This window comes from Zea mays, chromosome 2 (assembly GCF_902167145.1).
Source record: "Zea mays cultivar B73 chromosome 2, Zm-B73-REFERENCE-NAM-5.0, whole genome shotgun sequence".
Classification (NCBI taxonomy): Eukaryota; Viridiplantae; Streptophyta; class Magnoliopsida; order Poales; family Poaceae; genus Zea; species Zea mays.
The window spans coordinates 163,535,741-163,559,038 of NC_050097.1; positions in this window are offsets into that span (position 1 = coordinate 163,535,741).

The following is a 23,298-nucleotide window of genomic DNA, read 5'->3' on the forward strand; positions in this document are numbered from 1 at the left end:
GTCAGGCATCACTGTAGAACAGAATAATACGAAGGTTGGTGAAGCGCCGAAGGTGCAAGCAGGAAAGCTTCGGCGAGACAGCAGCAGTTGAAACCGACTTAAGGATGAAAAGGCTATTAAGACCTCGACAGAGTACTATATGTTTATTATCAAGTGTAAAGGGCATTAATGTAATTTTGTACGGGCTGCGTCCCGTGCCTATAAATAGGTGAACAGTACTCCCGTACCGTTCACGCTGACTGGGCATTCGCTTTTTGCGTCACGCTTGTACTTTCATTTCCTTTCAATCGGAGGTACACTTGTAATTCAATAATGTCTTTGTTTATGTCTGATGATTAATATATAATCATTTATGTTGTCTTTTATATTCTTTACATTTTATCCTTCGTCACTATATAATGAACTTATGAAGGTATGTCCTTCGTAACCTTCGTCCGAAAATCATTATATCCTTAGGGAAATAATGCTTCGAAGGACGAAGGATATTAACATTTAACATTTTGTGTTGCCTTGTTCTTAATTCATAGCATTTGAGAACAAGTCCCCAACAATGGGGGAGTTGAAGTATTTTCTTGGATTCCAAATCAAGCAACTCCATGAGGGCACCTTGATGTGCCAAACTAAGTACATTCAAGATATACTCAAGAAGTTTGGAATGAAGAATGCGAAACCCATCATGACTCCCATGGGAACAAATGGACATCTCGACCTTGACACAGGAGGTAAATATGTAGATCAAAAGGTATACCGGTCGATGATGGTTCTTTACTCTATTTATGTGTTTCATGACCGGATATTATGCTTTCCGTATGCATGTGTGCAAGGTTCCAGGCAAATCCTAAGGAAGTTCACCTTAGGGCTATGAAAAGAATCATGAGATATTTAGTTTATACTCCTAAGTTTGGGCTATGGTACCCCAAGGGATCTACCTTTGATCTAATTGGGTATTACGATACCGATTATGCTGGATGTAAAATTGACAGGAAGAGCACATCAAGGACTTGTCAGTTTCTAGGAGATCCCTGGTGTCTTGGGCTTCAAAGAAACAAAACTTAGTACATCTATCCACCGCCAAAGCCGAGTATATTGCTGCAGGACATTGTTGTGCACATATACTATGGATGTGGCAAACCCTTAGGGACTATGGCTACAAGTTGAGCAAACTCCATCTCCTATGTGATAATGAGAGTGCAATCCGCATGGCGGATAATCCCGTTGAACACAGTCGCACTAAGCACATAGACATCCGGTATCACTTTTTGAGAGATCACCAACAAAAGGGGGATATTGAAATTGCCTATGTTAGCACCCACAACCAATTAGTTGATATCTTCACCAAGCCCCTGGATGAATAGACTTTTAGCAAGCTTAGGAATGAACTAAACATCCTAGATTCTCTAAACTTTGATTGAAATCTTGCACACATTGCTCACTTATATACCTTTGATCATGTCTCTCTCATTTGGTACAAATACATATTTCTTATTCTTCTTGTGCCAGGGCTAAGACTAATGTGCCTCCAAGTGTATTTCTATCCTTAGTCTTAGACTGAAAGGGAAATGGAGTACTCGGCAAAGGCAAGACTTCCACTACGACTCTGTCGATATCATATATCCTTTGCCCTACTCATGAACTTTCATTCATATCTTTTTCAAAGGGGGAGAAATTCGTATAGGCCTCTAGTTTTCTTCGTTTTTGGCGCTTAATGCCAAAGAGGGAGATATTAATAGGCCCAAAGCAAAAGGACCGCATCACCACCCTATTTTCTAAAAACTCTTTCAAAAGGGGGGGAATTATTTATAAAGGGGGAGAACTTAATAGGCATTTGCAAAAAACCTCTTGACAACTAAGGGGAGAACTTATTCAGGGGAGTTTTTATTTAGCTAAAGGAAAAGCATTTGAAACAGGGGGAGAATTTTGCAAAACTTAAAAAATGCTTTCGAAATCATATCCTTATACTATTGGCTAATTGCAAAAGAATTTGAAAAAGGCTTTTCCAAAAGATTTGCAAAAACAAGCTAAGTGGTGCAAATGTGGTCCAAAATGTTAAATATATCAAAACCATCATGTATGCTTAGAAATGCTTTCATTTCAAAGTAACTTATGCACATCTGCCAAAATGCAAACTAGTTACATTTCTACACTTTGTATTTGCTTTGGTTTGTGTTGGCATCAATTACCAAAAAGGGGGAGATTGAAAGGGAAATGACCTCAACATTTCCTATAGTCGATTTTGGTGTTGGACGACCATCACAAACATTATGAACTAACTAGTTTGCCTAGTTGATATTTTTCTCAGGTGCATAAAGTTCACATACACATACAAAGAAAATAACCTTGGGCCAATTCTACAAGATTGGAGCAAAACAGACTTGCTGCAGCCAGTGGCGCACTAGACTGTCCGGTGCCCTAGCTCGAGCACTCCGCGAACTGGTTGCTCTCGGGATTTCACCGCTCTCGTCCACTAAAAATCACAAGACTGTCCGGTGAGACCACGAAGCAATGGTAGACTTCGCCCAACGGTCGACTGTGCGACTGCGCGCGCAGTCTTAAGCGTCTGAGGTCAGAAGATAGTCTGCGACGACAGGTCACACCGAACTGTCCGGTGAAGCAAAAGGACATAAGACTTCAACGGTTAACAGCTCCAAACCCCAACGGTCGGCTGACGTGGCACGCACCGGACAGTGAACAATACTGTGTCTGTTGTGCCCATCGTCAGAGCAGTCAGCCAACTGCTAGAACAGTGGTTAGGGCTATTAATACCCCCCAACCACCACCATTCGAGCCATCCAAGCATTCCACACTATTCATTCAATACAAGAGCAAAGAATACACTCCAAAGACATAATCAAAGCCTTCAATCCTCTCCAAGTTCCAAAATCAAGTCAAGTGATCAAAAGTGTGTTAGTGACTTGAGAGAGGGTGACTTGTGTTTCTTTTATTGCTCTTGTTGCTTGGCTGCTTTCTTCATCTCTCTCTAAACTCTTTAAGAGTTTTGTAAAGTTTGCAAGTGACACCTAATTGTGTGGTGATCCTTGTGGGGTCTTAGTGACCCGTGAGTTTGAGATGAAACACTTAATCGATCTAAGTAACTGATTGAGAGAGGGAAAGGGTTGGAATAGACCCGACCTTTGTGGCCTCCTCAACAGGGAGTAGGTTTATTAGAACCGAACCTCGGGAAACAAATCACCGTGTTCATTTGTGTTGACCTTCATCACTCAATTTGTTTCTTCCCTCTCCTCTCTTTCTAAAGTTCCCTTGCTCACATTGATTGAGCAACTCATAGCAAGGAGAACTATGTTCTACACTCCGAATTCACTATTATTTACTTCTAACCCTAACCCCGGGTGAAGTGCGTGTTCAAAGTTTATAATTTCAGATTTCGCCTATTTACCCCCTCTAGGCGACTTTCACCGGACCCTCGTAAGGGCAAGTCTGGGGCCACCACATGTCCCAAGGGGGAGACGCTCGAGAGCTGCTCCCGCGAGTCTAGACCACCTCAACCGGACTGATGACGTCAAACCCGAACCTGCACAGGGATAGGTCCGAGGCCGCCATGTGTCCCAAGGGGGAGACACTCAGGAGTTGCGCTAGCGAGTCCGGAGCTCCTGTACGGGACTGATGACGTCAGACCAGATCCTGCACAGGGATAGGTCTGGGGCCACCACATGTCCTAGAGGGGGAGACGCTCGAGAGCTACGCCCGTGAGTTCGGACCCCCTCGATAGGACTGATGATGCCAGACTCGGACCCGTGCAGGGATAGGTTTGGGGTCACCACGTGTTCCAGAGTGGGAAATGCCTGAGAGCTGCGCCCACGAGTCCAGACCCCTGTTTGTGTCATTCCTGTGCTTGACTCCTAGACCTCCTGCGGGTGGGGCCGAGGTCTTTGGTTCCTTCTGAGATTTACAGACGGGAAACCCAAGTGGGCGCCTACACCTTACTTTGAGTCTTTCAAAAACCCATCGTACTCTAAGGAGGAGTTCTCTGGCTCCAAGGACTGGACCTCCTCGTTGCCTCCTCGGTCGTCATCGAGCTCGTCGTCAGTGAATACCGACAACTCGATGGGCCTCTCCTCGGGCGAACGCACCTTTATCAAGGCCACAGAGCGTCTAGGACTTGCCGGTTCTAATGATTTAAATGAGGACAAGGAGGAGACGGAGGGGGATGAGGAGGAGTCGATGGAGGAGGCAGTGAGCGCGAACAGCAACAAGGGCAAGACTGTCAGTGGCAAGGGTGAGAGCAATGACAGTGGCAAAGGCAAAGGCGGCGGTCATGACTACTGCCAGAGGAAGGTCGACAAGGGTGGTTGCGACGAGCACGATGGTGGTGGCGACGTCGTAGGCAGCCGTGATGGTGGCAAGGCGCCACCAGCCTTAGGTAGCGTAGTATGGTAGTAGTAGTATTGTAAGGGTAATGGAGATCCTCTACTGGAGATCAGTTCATCCTTTGTGTAAAGATGATATATATATATAAGTAATGAACTTTATCTCATCGCCTTCTGTGTTATGTGTGAGTATGATAGGGTTTAGAGATCACTCCTTTATGTTTTGAGAACATGTAACACCATTTTAGGTTGAACCTCGACTCAAACCGTTTGTTCTGTCAGTTGGGCTTAGTGTTCACCCTTTTCTGTGTATGCGTGAGCATGTAGCACCAACTTAAGTCGGACCCTGACTCAAGCCGATTGTTCTGTCGGTAGGGCTTCATGGTAACCCTTTTCTACATATGTGCGAGCATGTAGCACCAACTTAAGTTAGACCCTGACTCAAGTTGATTGCTCAATTGGTAGAGTTTAGTAGTCACCCTTTTCTGTGTATGCGTGAGCATGTAACACCAACTTAAGTCAGACTCTGACTTAAGTCGATTGCTCCATTGGTAGGGCTTAGTGGTCACTCTTTTCTACGTATGCATGAGCACGTAACACCAACTTGCAACTTGAATTACTTATATTGGAGTTCATATGCAAAAGATATGAAATAAACAAGTTTTGGAATTCAAAAATACAAAATTAGGTCTAATTCTATGATTAAACAAAAGGCTAGGGTTCTTTCAGCGAATTTATAGGAGTCGGCACGCGAAAAATAGGGACTGCGGGTTGAATCTTAGAAACCCGAGGGGCTATTTAACAAAACTACCACGCGAAGGGGTATTGGCTGATCTCGACCGCACGATCGTGAACGAATGACCGAGATTAGATCCAAGCGCGAGCGCGCAAGGACGGGCGAGCGTGGCTGATAGATGGGGCAGGGGTGTCAGCGACCTAATGCAGGGCTGGCTGACTGGCTAGGCCCAACTATAGGGGCACAGGCGAGGGCACGCACCCGAGCGATCAGATTCGAAACAGACAGTAGAGATCAGATTAGATTTAATAGAAACTAGGCCATCAGATCCCAGATGGACGCTTGAGATCTGATGGCGGGTTTGGGCTGGGTTGCTGGCTTGCTCACGGTGGTGTCGCCCAAGTCCATGGCGAGGTTTCGCCGGAGGCGAGTGCACAAGCACGGTGAGGGTCTAGGGCACTGGGGAAGGGCTGAAGCAAACTTGGGGTGACACTGCAGACTGAGCCATGGGCTTGGTACCGGCGCAGAGGCACTAGAGGGCGCGGTCTGTCGCGGAGCAGCCCAACAGCGGCGCAAACCACTCCGGCGAGCGATTGCACGGACAACAGGGCAGTACAGGGGAAATTAAGGGCGTCAAGGAGTTGCTCACCTCGAGAGGGGACTCTGGAGCGCTTGAGCAACGACAGGGACACATGGAAGCCTTTGGTCGATGACGGCGGAGCTCCGGCTGCATGGGGAGAAGGCTGGTGAGCGTGAACCAGACGAAACATAGGGGCTAGGGGCAAATCAGCTGGTGTCTCGCATTGCATGCGAGGAGGCGGAGCTCACCGAGGCAACGGACGCGGCAGAAGCTCAACAACGGCCACGAAACGGATGGCGGACCACAGCGGAGCTCCACGGGTACACGCGTAGTACGAGACAGAGAGTGAGGGTGCTCGGCTGAGGGCGCAATGAGCGACGGGAGCGAGTGAGTGGGTGCGGGCTCCAGAAAAGGGCTCGGGGAGCATGGGGGAGTGGTTGAGAAACGCGCATCGTGGGCGCGGCCACGGCGTAGAGCATGGGCGGGAGGTTAGGGAAGGGAGTAGTGGCTGACAGGCGGGGTCCGCAGGCCAGCGAGGGCGAGCGTGCGGTCAATGATGATGGAAAGGACCCACCGGGCAAGAGATGGAACGAGCGCGTGCGCGAAAGGATCGGCGTCGAAAGGCCGGTCCCACTGGGCAGCGGGAGGGAGAGAGAGCGCGCGGACGCGGGCCGTCGCGGACAGGCGACGCGGGCACACGCGCGACCTGGCTGGGCTAAGTTGGGCCGAGTGGGCTGAATTCTGTTTTTCTATTTTTTCTGAATTTCTAATTGCTTTTCTTTTTATTTTCTCTATGGATTTCAAATCAAATTCAAATTCAAACCATTTCAAACACGTGTGTCGGGGACCATAATTAGGGGTACCCTCAAGACGCCTAATTCTCAGCTGGTAACCCCCATCAGCATAAAGCTGCAAAGGCCTGATGGGTACGATTAAGTCAGGGATCAGTCCACACGAGTGACTCGATCACGCTTCACCCGAGCCTAGCCTCGACCAAGGGCAGCTGACCTCGAGAGACTTCCGTCTCGCCCGAAGCCCCCTTTTTATGGCGGACACATCACCGGCTCGCCCGAGGCCTTGGCTTCGCTCAGAAGCAACCTTGACTAAATCGCCGCACCGACTGACCAAATTGCAGGGGCATTTAACGCAAAGGTGGCCTGACACCTTTATCCTGACACGCGCCCCCGGCAGAGCCGAAGTGACCGCCGTCACTCCACCGCTTCACTGGCCAGTCTGACAGAAGGACAGCGCCGCCTGCGCCACTCCGACTGCAGTGCCACTCGACAGAGTGAGTCTGACAGGCAGTCAGGCCTTGCCAAAGGCGCCACGGCGAACTCCGCTCCGCCCGACCCCAGGGCTCGGACTTAGGCTAAGACCCGGAAGACGGCGAACTCCGCTCCGCCCGACCCCAGGGCTCGGACTCGGGCTAAGACCCGGAAGACGGCGAACTCCGCTCCGCCCGACCCCAGGGCTCGGACTCGGGCTAAGGCCCGGAAGACGGCGAACTCCGCTCCGCCCGACCCCAGGGCTCGGACTCGGGCTAAGACCCGGAAGACGGCGAACTCCGCTCTGCCCGACCCCAGGGCTCGGACTCGGGCTAAGACCCGGAAGACGACGAACTCCGCCTCGCCCGACCCCAGGGCTCGGACTCCGCCCTGGCCTCGGCCGAACGACTTCCGCCTCGCCCGACCCCATGGCTCGGGCTCGGCCACGGCAACGGAAGGCAGACTCAACCTCGGCTTCGGAGGAACCCCCACGTCGCCCTGCCTAGGGCACAGACCGCCACGTCAACAGGAAGCGCCATCATCATCCTACCCCGAATCGACTCGGGTCACGGAGAACAAGACCGGCGTCCCATCCGGCCAGCTCCGCCGGAGGGGCAATGATGGCGCTCCACAAGCTCTATGACGACGGCGGCCCCCAGCTCTCTTACGGAAGCAGGACGACGTCAGCAGGGACTCGACCGCTCCAACAGCTATCCCTCCGCCAGGCTCTGCCGCACCTCCGACAGCCACGACATCACGCCAGCAGGGTGCCCAGATCTCTCCGGCTGCCACATTGGCATGTACCTAGGGCGCTAGCTCTCCCTCCGCTAGACACGTAGCACTCTGCTACACCCCCCATTGTACACCTGGATCCTCTCCTTACGACTATAAAAGGGAGGACCAGGGCCTTCTTAGAGGAGGTTGGCCGCGCGGGACCGAGGACGGGACAGGCGCTCTCTTGGGGCCGCTCGCTTCCCTCACCCGCGTGGACGCTTGTAACCCCCCTACTGCAAGCGCACCTGACCTGGGCGCGGGACGAACACGAAGGCCGCGGGACTTCCACCTCTCTCACGCTCGACTCCGGCCACCTCGCCTCTCCCCCCTTCGCGCTCGCCCACGCGCTCGACCCATCTGGGCTGGGGCACGCAGCACACTCACTCGTCGGCTTAGGGACCCCCCTGTCTCGAAACACCGACAGTTGGCGCGCCAGGTAGGGGCCTGCTGCGTGCTGACGAACAGCTCCCCGTCAAGCTCCAGATGGGCAGTCTCCAGCAACCTCTCCGGCCCGGGACGGTGCTTCGTTTCGGGACTCTTGAGTTCATGTCCTTCGACGGCAGCTACGACATGATACTTCTTCCACCGCCGCGCGACTACGACAATGGCGGCCGACAACCCGCCCGCCGACGGCGGAATCGACGACGTCTTCCCCGCGTGGTGGAAGGGCAACATTCGGGCTCGCTCCGTTCTCTCCCCCGCCAACGGAGGAGGAGGCGGGGCCGTCAAGGCCAGGTGGGAGGCTGCGCTTCGTCGGCCGTCGAGCGAATCGACGCCCCCGACGCCCCGACGGAAGGCACGCCGGACGTCGACCTCGCGTTCAAGACGGAGGCAAGCGCCGTCCCCCCGCGGCACGATGACCCCGAGCAAGAAGACAACGCCGGCGCGCTCGCGGAAAGCCTGCAGGACGTCGCCCTCGAACCAGAGATGACGGTGCAACCAGTCCCCGATGTGACTACGTCGCTCCTCGTCGACCAAAAGGTACCGACTAACTCCCATCTTGCGTCATTTCGACTCGGCCTCAACCCGCCAAACGACCTCGTTTTGGCGGGCGCCCTCATTCAGGCGAGTGCAACCCCACTGAGGTTCCGTATGCGGTCGCCTTGGGGCCGACTGACGGACGTCTCGACCTATGAGCCCTCTGGGTCCGAGGAAGATGACGATCCCAGCATCGGTTGGGATTTCTCCGGACTTGGCAACCCCAGTGCCGTGCGGGACTTCATGACCGCATGTGACTACTGCCTATCCAACTGTTCCGATGGAAGCCGCAGCCTTGGCGACGAGAGCTGCGGCCCAAGCCGCGAATGTTTCCACATCGAGCTAGGGGATCCCTCCGAAGGCAACCATCTTGGCATGCCGGAGGACGGTGATCTCCCTAGGCCGGTGCCTCGCGCCGACATCCCACGGGAGCTAGCTGTGGTCCCCGCTCCGGCGGGGGGTTACGACCCACAACTCGAGCAAGTCCGCGAGGCGCAGGCCAGGCTCAACGAGGGAACAGGAGCGCTTGAGCCGATCCGTCGGGACGTCGGACAAGCATGGGTGGGCCAACCCCTGGCCGGAGAAATACGTCACCTGCCCCAAGGTCTCCAGCACCGCGTCGCCAACGATGTCAGGATCAGGCCGCCGCCCGCATCCAGCGGGGTTGGTCAGAACCTGGCAACCATAGCAATGCTCATCCACGCGATGCCGGAGCCGTCAACCACCGAGGGTCGGCGAATCCAGGGAGAACTCAAGAATCTCCTGGAAGGCGCTGCGGCCCGGCGGGCCGAGAGCACTGCCTCCCGAAGGCAATGTTATCCCTTGGAACCTCATGCCGCGACTTCTCGATTCATGCGGGAAGCCTCGGTCTACACCGGGCGCACGCGCAACACCGCGCCTGCGGCCCCGGGCCACCTCGGCAACGAGCACCATCGACGCGACCGTCGGGCTCACCTCGACGAAAGGGTGCGCCGAGGCTACCACCCCAGGCGTGGGGGGCGCTACGACAGCGGGGAGGATCGGAGTCCCTCGCCCGAACCACCCGGTCCGCAGGCCTTCAGTCGGGCCATCCGACGGGCGCCATTCCCGACCCGGTTCCGACCCCCGACTACTATCACGAAGTACTCGGGGGAAACGAGACCGGAACTGTGGCTCGCGGACTACCGCCTTGCCTGCCAACTGGGTGGAACGGATGACGACAACCTCATCATCCGTAACCTCCCCCTGTTCCTCTCCGACACTGCTCGCGCCTGGTTGGAGCACCTGCCTCCGAGGCAGATCTCCAACTGGGACGACTTGGTCCAAGCCTTCGCTGGCAATTTCCAGGGCACATACGTGCGCCCCGGGAATTCCTGGGACCTTCGAAGCTGCCGGCAACAGCCGGGGGAGTCGCTCCGGGACTACATCCGGCGATTCTCGAAGCAGCGCACCGAGCTGCCCAACATCACCGACTCGGATGTCATCGGCGCGTTCCTCGCCGGCACCACTTGCCGCGACCTGGTGAGCAAGCTAGGTCGCAAAACCCCCACCAGGGCGAGCGAGCTGATGGACATCGCCACCAAGTTCGCCTCTGGCCAGGAGGCGGTCGAGGCTATCTTCCGAAAGGACAAGCAGCCCCAGGGCCGCCCATCGGAAGAGGCTCCCGAGGCGTCTGCTCCGCGCGGCGCCAAGAAGAAAGACAAGGAAGGCTTCCGACCTCCTCTCCGACCTTGAAGTGACATTCCGGTGTCTCAAGGCGAAGGGAGTCAAGCTTAATCCTGAGAAGTGTGTCTTCGGGGTGCCCCGAGGCATGCTCCTAGGGTTCATCGTCTCCGAGCGAGGCATCGAAGCCAACCCGGAGAAGATCGCGGCCATCAACAGCATGGGACCCATCAAGGACTTAAAAGGGGTACATAGGGTCATGGGATGCCTCGCGGCCCTGAGCCGCTTCATCTCACGCCTCGGCGAAAGAGGTCTGCCTCTGTACCGCCTCTTAAGGAAGGCCGAGTGTTTCGCTTGGACCCCTGAGGCCGAGGAAGCCCTCGGCAACCTGAAGGCGCTCCTTACAAAGGCGCCTGTCTTGGTGCCCCCGGCGGACGCAGAAGCCCTCTTGGTCTACGTCGCCGCGACCACTCAGGTGGTTAGCGCCGCGATTGTGGTCGAAAGGCAAGAGGAAGGGCATGCATTGCCCGTTCAGAGGCCGGTCTACTTCATCAGCGAAGTGCTGTCCGAGACTAAGATCCGCTACCCACAAGTTCAAAAGCTGCTGTATGCTGTGATCCTGACAAGGCGGAAGCTGCGACACTACTTCGAGTCTCATCCGGTAACTGTGGTGTCATCCTTCCCCCTGGGGGAGATCATCCAGTGCCGAGAGGCCTCGGGCAGGATCGCAAAGTGGGCGGTGGAAATCATGGGCGAAACGATCTCGTTCGCCCCTCGGAAGGCCATCAAGTCCCAGGTGTTGGCGGATTTCGTGGCCGAATGGGTCGACACCCAGCTGCCAACGACTCCGATCCAACCGGAGCTCTGGACCATGTTTTTCGACGGGTCGCTGATGAAGACGGGGGCCGGCGCGGGCCTGCTCTTCATCTCGCCCCTCGGAAAGCACTTACGCTACGTGCTGCGCCTCCATTTCCCGGCGTCCAACAATGTGGCCGAGTACGAAGCTCTGGTCAACGGATTGCGGATCGCCATCGAGCTAGGGGTCAGACGCCTCGACGCCCGCGGTGATTCGCAGCTCGTCATCGACCAAGTCATGAAGAACTCCCACTGCCGCGACCCGAAGATGGAGGCCTACTGCGACGAGGTTCGGCGCCTGGAAGACAAGTTCTTCGGGCTCGAGCTCAACCACATCGCTCGGCGCTACAACGAAACCGCAGACGAGCTGGCTAAGATAGCCTCGGGGCGAACGACAGTCCCCCCGGACGTCTTCTCCCGGGATCTGCATCAACCCTCCGTCAAGCTCGACGACGCGCCCGAGCCTGAGGTACCCTCGGCTCAGCCCGAGGTACCCTCGGCACAGCCCGAGGTACCCTCGGCCCCCGAGGGCGGGGCACTGAACGTCGAGGAAGGGCAGAGCGGGGCCACGCCAGATCAAGATTGGCGGGCCCCGTACCTGCAATATCTCCGCCAAGGAGAGCTACCCCTCGACCAAGTCGAGGCTCGGCGGGTAGCGCGACGCGCCAAGTCATTCGTCTTACTGGGCGACGAAGAGGAGCTCTACCATCGCAGCCCCTCGGGCATCCTCCAGCGATGCATCTCCATCGCCGAAGGTCGGGAACTGCTGCAAGAAATACACTCGGGGGCTTGCGGCCACCATGCAGCGCCCCGAGCCCTTGTTGGAAATGCTTTCCGGCAAGGCTTCTACTGGCCAACGGCGGTGGCTGACGCCACTAGAATTGTCCGCACCTGCGAAGGGTGCCAATTCTATGCGAAGCGGACGCACCTGCCCGCTCAGGCTCTGCGGACAATACCCATCACCTGGCCCTTCGCTGTATGGGGTCTGGACCTCGTCGGTCCCTTGCAGAAGGCACCCGGGGGCTACACGCACCTGCTGGTCGCCATCGACAAATTCTCCAAGTGGATCGAGGTCCGACCTCTGAACAGCATCAGGTCCGAGCAGGCGGTGGCGTTCTTCACCAACATCATCCATCGCTTCGGGGTCCCAAACTCCATCATCACCGACAACGGCACCCAGTTCACCGGCAAAAAATTCTTGGATTTTTGCGAGGATCACCATATCCGGGTGGACTGGGCCGCCGTGGCTCATCCCATGTCGAATGGGCAAGTAGAGCGTGCCAACGGCATGATTCTACAAGGGCTCAAGCCTCGGATCTACAACGACCTCAACAAATTCGGCAAGCGATGGATGAAGGAACTCCCCTCGGTGGTTTGGAGCCTAAGGACGACGCCGAGTCGTGCCACGGGCTTCACGCCGTTTTTCCTGGTCTACGGGGCTGAAGCTATCTTGCCCACTGACCTGGAATACGGCTCCCCGAGGGCGAGGGCCTACACCGAACAAAGCAACCAAGCTAGCTGAGAGGAATCGCTGGACCAGCTGGAGGAAGCTCGGGACAGGGCCTTACTACACTCGGCGCGGTACCAACAGTCCCTGCGACGCTACCACGCCCGAGGGGTCCGGTCCCGAGAACTCCAGGTGGGCGATCTGGTGCTTCGGCTGCGGCAAGACGCCCGAGGGAGGCACAAGCTCACGCCCCCCTGGGAAGGGCCATTCGTCATCGCCAAAGTTCTGAAGCCCGGAACATACAAGCTGGCCAACAATCAAGGCGAAATCTACGGCAACGCTTGGAACATCAAACAGCTACGTCGATTCTACCCTTAAGATGTTTTCAAGTTGTTCATATACCTCGCACCTACGCAAAGTTTAGTCGTCAAGGAAGGGTCGGCCGAGCCTCGGCAAAGCCCGACCCTCCCTCGGGTGCAAAAAGGGGAGAGACCCCCTCTGCGTCGAATTTTTCCCCGAAAAAGGATCTCTTTTTAGCAGGATTTCTTTCGTGCTTCTTGACTACTTTGGAAAGCGGATCCTGGAAACGACGGAGTACACGTAAGCAGCCAAGGCTGACCGAGCCGAGGGACTCCTACGCCTCCGGGATACGGATACCTCACTCATCACCTTCTGCGCTAAGTAACTTGCGCTCGGATAAAGCGACTCCGTGGACCGAACAAGTCTTCACGTTCGGAAGCTCTCCTGCCGAAGCAGTCCTTCAAGCTTTCTCGACTAAGTCGGGGACAGGGCCTCATGGACGGGTGAAAGTACGCGTAAGCGGCAAGGCCGACCGAGCCGAGGGATTCCCACGCCTCTGGGATACGGATACCTCACTCGTCCCTTCCGCGAAAAGCAACTCTCGCTCACACAAACATCCCTGTTACCGACAGAGTCCAGATGCTCGCAACAAGAGGAAAAAAGGCGCAGCTTCGCAAGCGTGGCGAGGGTGTGTTTTTTCTGGCCTCGGCGGCCGCAGAAAGCACACGCTACAAGATGATCTGATCCTGCAGGCTCGGGTCTTCACGCTGAAGGGAGCCGTAGCACCCTCGGCATCGACGACGTCTTCAGCAAAGCCCGACCCAGCCTCGGGCGGCGACGCGGCCCAGGGACTCCTCCGGGAATCCGGCCCGAGCAGGCGGCTCGACCGGTTACCCCTGGGGCCTCGGTCAACCGGCTTCCAAGGGCGCCAGCCCGACCCGAGGCCTCGACTGATCGACTTTGGCGTCGGCTCCGCTGACGGACAACACGGCTAGGCTCCGGCCAACCAGGTTCCCATTCTCGAGCCAACTCCGCCTCTGTTCATACTGATATCGCTACCCCTGGCCTCGGTCCACCGAAGGGCGGCCGAGGGGTCTCTTTAACTAAGCTAGAGGAGCCCCAGACAACAAGGCCGAACGGGCCGAGGGATTCCTACGCCTCCGGGATACGGATACCTCACCCGTCACCTTGACACGGGGCGACTCATGCTTGGTAAAGCGGTTCAGATAATCAACAGGCGAGACTTAGTGCTCAAAAATGAGGAAAAAACACGGCTCCGTGCCGAAATTACATACATGTTTAGGCCCCGACAGCCACAATGAACAAAAAGCACTGGCATTCAAAGTGCCATTACGAACGGAACTCCGGTTCCCCCCTCCGCAGGTACGAACGACCCCACTCCATGGGGAAGGCCTGCGGAGCAACAGAAGACCGACGGCCGGCTCGCCGCCGCCCATCCTGACTACGGCGACGGTGGGCCGGCGCTGCTGCGATCTTGCCCTCGCCCCCGCCGACGCTCGAGGGGCGAGGACAAGCACGCCGGCGCGGTGGCCCGGGGCGCGGGTGGTGGCAGTGATCCCGTCGGTGACGAGGACTTCTCGAGCCGCCTCCGCCTCGGCGCCGATGGCAGGGGACACCAGCCCCCCGGCAGATCCCCACTCAAATCCTCCCAGACGAGTGGGGCGCCGGCCTCTGCGCAAGGGCGCCGTCCCAATGCAAAAGCAGGGCCACCCCAGAACACGAACGCCGCCCTAACGGCGCGCAGAATCGTGGGTGGTCCTCCCGTGCACACGATGCGGCGGTCACCCTCCGGCAGGAGGGGCCGCCGGAAGCCCGGCCGACGACTCCGACACGCTGGAGGTAACGACGCCCGCCGTCGATCAGCCCCACGTTGTCTAAGTCCGCAGGGCCAGCGAGCGCCTCCACCCCCGAACGCCGCGGGAAAGGGCGACCCGCGGACCCGTGCGGAAGGTAGAGCGCCGGCTCAGCGTGGCTCCCGCCCCAGCGGGGATGATGAACATCCTTGAAGCTGAGGGTGGGACCAAGATCGCAGCCCGGCTTGCTCTTCCCCACCCAGAAACCGGCGGTCACCATCCTGGGTGATCGTCGGCATGGGGGTACGGCCGGGCCGGCTGATGAAAATCCTTGAAGCCGAACGATGGCTGAGAGGTACCAACTCCCATGGAGTTGCGTTCCTCCAACGAGGAGGCGGAAAGGCGGCGGATACCCCCCATCCGGGGGCTTGGAAGATGGGAAGACACGACGCTTAAGGGAGGAAGAAGACATGGTTGCCTTCCGAAAGGAGTCTCCCTCCTTTTAAAGGCAACTCTCCCTACGTGCGCCCCCAAGCGCCACGGGCTGAGTCTTCTCCAACACGCTCCAAGGCCCTCCCCTGCGACTCGGGGGCTGGGTCCCGCATGTCATGCAAGCCGGCTCAGGGCAGAAGAAGCCAAACCGCCGCGCGTGGTGCGCACGACCGTCCAGCGGTTACAAGCGACCCCCCATTTTCGCCCAGACCAACGGGCAGAAGGGGCGGGCAGCCATGCAGGCGGCATGCAACCGCGCCAGATGGACGCGCTTCTCCAACTTCTGACACGCCAGCTTGGGAACCCAGGCCCACGCGTCGAGCAACCGGCGCGCCAGTTGCTGCATGCAAGCAACCGCACCGCCACTTGTGCCACCATCGCGCCTCTTCGGTTGCGGAGCCAATGCCGCGACTCGAGGCGACCCAACAGCGCCAGCCTGGCGCGTCGGTCAAAGCAACCGAAAGTGGGCCGGCAGTAATAGCGGTGGCAGGCGGGCGGGCGCAGCGGTCACGTCGTCAGCCAGGCTCACGTCCCATCCTGGGACAGCAAGAGAGCCTCCTCTCACGGCGTGGAGACGGTGCACCCATGACCTGTTCCTCGAACGGATCGCACGCGCGCAACGGCCGCCCCGCCAACCACTCGCCCCGTCGCATTTACTCCGCGGCGGGACAGGCGGCGTCTCTGACGGGAGGAGCGCGCGACGCTTCACCTTCGCCATAATAACCGCGTCAGAAAAGGTACGCCACATCATTCGATTTCGTATCCTTTTCCTTTTCCTTTTTCCTCTTTCTCTATCTCTTGCAACAGGGACCGGGAAAGGGGGATACCCCGAAAAGGACCCTTCTCCGCGAAGGAACTGGGCTCCGAGCCCCCCACTACTGATCAGGGGTTCGAAGGCTGGCCCTCCGAAGGGTTCAACAGTCGCCTCAGATCGCGTGGGCCCGACACCCACTACTGGTCAGGGGTTCGAAGGCCGGCCCTCCGAAGGGTTCCATGGCCGCCTCAGGCTACTCGGGCTCCGCGCCCATTACTGATCAGGGGTTCGAAGGCTGGCCCCCGAAGGGTTCACAGTCGCCTCAGACACCGAGCGAGGGATGACCAGGGGTACGTTCGATACATAACCGAGGCTCGGGCTGCGCTCCCGAGGTACCCTAGGACATTTCCGAGACCAGCGGGAACGATCTTGTAACGGAATCCCATCGGAGGGAGGCATCGAGCCCTCGGACCCCGTCGCCAGGGGACCGGGTCCGGCAAATCACCCGCAGGTACTTTTGGGCGTGCCTCTGGGCCCCTAGCCGACCCCCAACGAACGGGGCACGGACGTCCACTCGGATTACCCGCTTGCAGCTCACCGGAGACACCATGTTCGGTGCCCATCGAGGGTAACATGGCGCACTCCCCCCCTCCTCCTTGCGGAAAGGCGACGTAGGGGCGTATGTAAAAAGTCGAGTCTGTCCCTGATCGTCCTCTCGCCCTGTGCAGAGGCTCGGGGGCTGCTCTCGCAAAAACCGGCTCCGGCCAAATCGTTGACAGCGTCAACATACCAGCCCGAGAGCTTGGGCCCCGACCGTGCACCCGGGCTACGACCAGTTCGCATGAGGGAACGACCAGACCAGCCGAAGCGTTACGCAAGGTATTAAGACCTCGAAGGAGTGTAACCACTCCTCCGAGGCCTCGGGGGCTACACCCGGCGGGTGCGCTCGCGCGCACCCACCAGAACGAAATGCAACCGAGAAAGGCTGGTCCCCTTGCAAAAAAGTGCGACAAAAGCCTCCAAGCGAGTGCTAACACTCCCTTCGAGGCTCGGGGGCTACTGTCGGGGACCATAATTAGGGGTACCCTCAAGACGCCTAATTCTCAGCTGGTAACCCCCATCAGCATAAAGCTGCAAAGGCCTGATGGGTACGATTAAGTCATGGATCAGTCCACACGAGTGACTCGATCACGCTTCACCCGAGCCTAGCCTCGGCCAAGGGCAGCCGACCTCGAGAGACTTCCGTCTCGCCCGAAGCCCCCTTTTTATGGCGGACACATCACCGGCTCGCCCGAGGCCTTGGCTTCGCTCAGAAGCAACCTTGACTAAATCGCCGCACCGACTGACCAAATTGCAGGGGCATTTAACGCAAAGGTGGCCTGACACCTTTATCCTGACACGCGCCCCCGGCAGAGCCGAAGTGACCGCCGTCACTCCACCGCTTCACTGGCCAGTCTGACAGAAGGACAGCGCCGCCTGCGCCACTCCGACTGCAGTGCCACTCGACAGAGTGAGTCTGACAGGCAGTCAGGCCTTGCCAAAGGCGCCACGGCGAACTCCGCTCCGCCCGACCCCAGGGCTCGGACTCGGGCTAAGACCCGGAAGACGGCGAACTCCGCTCCGCCCGACCCCAGGGCTCGGACTCGGGCTAAGACCCGGAAGACGGCGAACTCCGCTCCGCCCGACCCCAGGGCTCGGACTCGGGCTAAGGCCCGGAAGACGGCGAACTCCGCTCCGCCCGACCCAGGGCTCGGACTCGGGCTAAGACCCGGAAGACGGCGAACTCCGCTCCGCCCGACCCCAGGGCTCGGACTCGGGCTAAGACCCGGAAGACGGCGAACTCCGCTCCGCCCGACCCCAGGGCTCGGACTCGGGCTAAGACCCGGAAGACGACGAACTCCGCCTCGCCCGACCCCAGGGCTCGGACTCCGCCCTGGCCTCGGCCGAACGACTTCCGCCTCGCCCGACCCCATGGCTCGGGCTCGGCCACGGCAACGGAAGGCAGACTCAACCTCGGCTTTGGAGGAACCCCCACGTCGCCCTGCCTAGGGCACAGACCGCCACGTCAACAGGAAGCGCCATCATCATCCTACCCCGAATCGACTCGGGTCACGGAGAACAAGACCGGCGTCCCATCCGGCCAGCTCCGCCGGAGGGGCAATGATGGCGCTCCACAAGCTCTATGACGACGGCGGCCCCCAGCTCTCTTACGGAAGCAGGACGACGTCAGCAGGGACTCGACCGCTCCAACAGCTGTCCCTCCGCCAGGCTCCACCGCACCTCCGACAGCCACGACATCACGCCAGCAGGGTGCCTAGATCTCTCCGGCTGCCACATTGGCATGTACCTAGGGCGCTAGCTCTCCCTCCGCTAGACACGTAGCACTCTGCTACACCCCCCATTGTACACCTGGATCCTCTCCTTACGACTATAAAAGGGAGGACCAGGGCCTTCTTAGAGGAGGTTGGCCGCGCGGGACCGAGGACGGGACAGGCGCTCTCTTGGGGCCGCTCGCTTCCCTCACCTGCGTGGACGCTTGTAACCCCCCTACTGCAAGCGCACCTGACCTGGGCGCGGGACGAACACGAAGGCCGCGGGACTTCCACCTCTCTCACGCTCGACTCCGGCCACCTCGCCTCTCCCCCCTTCGCGCTCGCCCACGCGCTCGACCCATCTGGGCTGGGGCACGCAGCACACTCACTCGTCGGCTTAGGGACCCCCCTGTCTCGAAACGCCGACAACGTGCATCAAACAAAAGGATAATTTAGGCTCAGCATGATGCAACATTTTATGACTCATATAAGTTTTGACAAAATAAATAACTACTCCCTCACCTAATACTTAACTCTAATCAAAAGGAAGATAGAGGAAGTATAGATAGAGACAAGAGGTAACACCTGAATTTGGTAGGTATTTAGAGAAGAAATTTTATACCCCCAAATTTAGGGTGTTACAACCACGCGTGCGAGTCACCGGTGGCCCCGTTGCATGGACTTTACCTCTCGGCCTCTTGTCCAGCGCTTGTCCTATGGTGGGTTACCCTCCTTCTTCTATGGCGAAGCCCTCGGTTGCCCATTGAGTTTATGAGCCCATTCGTCAGCGGTGATGTAGACGTCGACCTCTCGGAAGAGTTGCTTGGAGGTCATCGGGGCTTTTTGAAGGATAGCCCGGATGAATGCCTCCTCGTGGGACCCTTGTAAGAAGTCATCGATCATCATCGCCTCGGCAATGTCGGGGATGCAGTTCCTCATGGAGAGACTCGTCGTTGTTGTGCCTGATCGACTTGAGGTCCCACGGCTGAGCGGGCTTGTCGGAGGGTGATTGCTAGTTGGTGACAAAGCGGTCACATAAGTCAACCCAGCAGTCAACACAGTGACAGGGGAGATGGCGTAGCCACTGGAGCGTGTCCTACCCCACCACGATCGGGAGGTATGCCATCATGACGTCTTCTGACGCCCTAACAGCCCACGCTACCATTGAGTATACGGCTAGCCAACCCTCGATGGTCTAGCTTGGCCTCATACTTGTCGATGTTGGAGACCTTGAAGTTGGGTGGCCACTGGACTGCCCCATAGTCGAGGAGTATAGGCCGAGATCCTGAACACCACCGGGCTTCGTGACGGTCTTCACGGGCATGGTTATGGTGACGGTCCCATGGTGGCGACGGGCAACCTGATCTTCTAGCTGGCCCCAAGTAGACCGATGTGGTTCTGGGTCGTTCAAATATGCGGTGATGTAGTTTGCTCTGTCCGTGGCTTGTCGTTGTGGGACGCCATGGTCCCATTCGTATTCCTCCCTGCTCCTTAGTTCTTCGTGTCATCGGGCACGTGACCTGTCGATGCTAGCTCACGTGTCGCGGTGACTATTTATGTGGTCTCACATGTCGCCATTGGGATGAGCCGGCGGTAGTAGGTGGTTCACCTCTTGAGTGAGGATCCATCGGTAGCACTCGTTGTCAGGAATGCAAGGTAGATCATTCACCATCTTTGCCAGCACTATTTTGAAGTTTATAAGATGACAAATGTAAAATATAGCCAAAAACACTTACTTGTTACCTGATATCACTAAAAATATATTCTAACATTTTGTGATACAAAGTCATCGCTTATACCATTGAGATCAATCTCATCTAACAAATTCTTTTTGATTTTCTCACCTGATTTCACCAAACCATTTAACGTCTCTTGAATCATTGTTGACCTTAAATAGTTCATAAAAATATTTAAACTTTAAAAACCTTTTCTCTATCGATGTAACCATCAGTGTATAGTAAATAATACTCCATCTTATCAAAATAGAATTCATTTTGCTTCTTTAGTGGATTTATAGAATACTTGGTGTATATGTTTCATATATGTGTTTCATTCATCATCATCTAGTTGAATATATACATAAAAATCCCTACTATAGGCAAATACTATTTTAGAACGGAGAGAGTATTCAATAATTAATCCCTACTATTATTAAGACAACAAAGTGGGTGCCTGGCGTGGCCAATGCCCCCGCCTCGCCTCCCCTCAGAGTCTGCCATGTGCATGGCCCTTCTTCGGCTTCCCCTCTGCGTAGCCGCTCATGCCCCTGCCTTGCCTCGCCTTCCCCTGTTAGCTACCTACGGAAGGAAGGAAGAAATCTGGGAAGGATACGGAAGGGAGGAAGAGTTCTGGGAAAGGAGGGAGTTCAAGAGAAGGAGAAGAAGGTAGACGAGGACGACATTTCCATAGAGTTTCAGTTAGTGTTCATTACAAGCATAATCCCTGAAGATAGACATCATCTCCTACATATACTCCACACACACCGGGTCCCACCAGGCATACTAACAGATAGATAAACCCACCACACAGAGACCTGCATCAAGCCCACTCCGGACCACTCGTACGAACATTAGGACGACGCTTGCGAACTCCTCGGTGAGTGGTTTCCTATGTGTGAACCGGCAATGGTGGTGTAACATTCCCCGGCTCTTGAAGACCTGCTTGACCCCAAGCAGGGGCGAACGGAAAGCACTATTGGAGAGCTTCACGGTCCTCCCAAGTTGCGAGATCGAGCGATAGGCCAGACCATTCCACAAGCACTTGCTGGACAAGGTGATTTTCCTTGGTAATACCTCTGGTTTGAAGAATCTGTTGAGGAACACTAAACTCCAGAAGAGCTGATGGCAAGGTAGCAGTAGCGGCATTTTTGAAGACTGAAGCAAGCTGGAGTTGAGAAACATGGATGACTGGGTGTATTTTGCTAGAAGCAGGTAAGGCCAAGCGATAGACTGCATTACCCACTCTGGCTGCTACCTGGTATGGTCCAAAGTAATTGTAGCTGAGTTTTGATGAGCCCGCGACATAACCGATGCTTGTACATATGGTTGAAGCTTCAAGTAAACCTAGTAACCAACCGCAAATTCCTGCTCAGACCTGGGTTTATCGGCCTGACGCTGCATGCGAAGCTGAGCTCGGACCAGGTGTTGGTGGACAAGATCCTGCATATTAGAACATTCCTATAACCATTTTGACAGCTGACCAGGCACATTCTGGTTTGGAGATACGCCCAGAGAATGTGGTTTACGGCCATATAGGACTTCAAACGGAGATGAACCCAAAGCCGAATGAAAAGTAGTGTTATACCAGTATTCTGAAGTGGGTAACCAAGAGGACCATTTCTTGGGGCAAGCAGTTACAAAACAGCGCAGAAATGTCTCTAGACACTGATTCACCCGTTCTGTCTGACCATCCGTTTGGGGGTGGTAGGAAGAACTCATTCGCAGCTCAGACCCGACCAACTTGAACAGATGTTGCCAAAAGTGGTTGGTGAAGACAGGACCGTGATCTGATATAACAGCCAATGGAAATCCATGGAGGCGATACACATTGGAAAGAAACAACTGAGCGACAGAGGCAGCAGTATAAGGATGAGATAGTGGTATGAAGTGGGCAAATTTGGTGAACTTTTCAACCACTACCATTATACAATCTGCTGAACCTAAGCGAGGGAGACCTTCCACAAAGTCAAGTGAAACTATGTGCCAAGCAGTAAGAGGAATGGGGAGAGGTTGAAGTTTGCCAGGATACGTCGATCTATCCGGTTTAGCTTGCAGACAAACTTGACATTGCTGTACAAATTCTTGGATGAATTGCTTCAGTTTCGGCCAGGCAAACAAACTCTTAACTCGACGATACGTGGCTGGAATGCCTGAATGACCGCCTATAGCAGAGGTGTGTAATGCGGACAACACCTTGTTTTTTAACTGAGGATCATCGCCCAACCATATTCCACCCTTGTAGTGTATGATACCCTCCTTCAAGATAAAGTGTGGCGCTGTCGTTGGATCAAGCGACAATTTAGCGATCAAGGACAGAGCCTCTAGATCCTTATCATAGTTGGTCTAAACGTCGTTCACCATTGAGGAACTACTGCTGAAACAACCTGACACTCCGCATCAACTTTACGCGACAAAGCATCCACAACACGATTTTCAGAGCTCGAACGATACTGAATCTTGAATTGCAGGCCTAGCAACATTGTGAACACCTTGTGCTGCCAAGGTGTGTGGAGGTGTTGCTCAATAAGCTGCGTTAAACTCTTGTGGTCTGTGAGGATAATAAACTCAGTATGCTGAAGGTAATACGACCACTGTTGCACTGCCAATATTACAGCAAGGTACTCTTTCTCATAGGTTGATAATCCCCTAGATTTTGGACCTAGTGCTTTACTGAGAAATACGAGAGGGTGTCCTTTTTGCATGAGGACAACACCCACACCGACTACACTCGCATCTGCTTTAGTGAAGAATGTTGTATTGAAGTCAGGCAAGGACAGTACAGGTGCTTGGGTCAAGGCGTGCTGCAGATTGTGAAATGCAAGGTTATGTTCATTAGTCCAAATGAAAAGGGCTCCCTACTTCAACAATGTATTCAGTGGCTGAGAAATGACACCAAAATATCAGATGAATTTGCGGTAATATCCCGCTAAGCCCGAGAAGCTACGCATTTCCTTAATGTTGGTCGGTAGGGGCCATGCTGCAATAGCTTGAATCTTCACTGGATCTGTTGATACTCCCCTGGAGTTTATAACATGATCGAGATAAGCAACTTGTTGTTTTGCAAATTTGCACTTGGATAGCTTAACCTTCCACTCATCCTTGGCCAATAACTGAAAGACTTGTTGTAGATGGCTAATGTGATCCTCTAGAGAGGCACTGTAAATTAGGATATCATCAAAAAATACCAGAGCACGTTTACATAATAGTGGAGCCAAGGTGTGATTCATTGCCTTTTGAAAAGCGCCTGGTGCCCCTCTTAGCCCAAATGGCATTACTCGAAACTCATAGTGTCCCAAGTGAGTTTGAA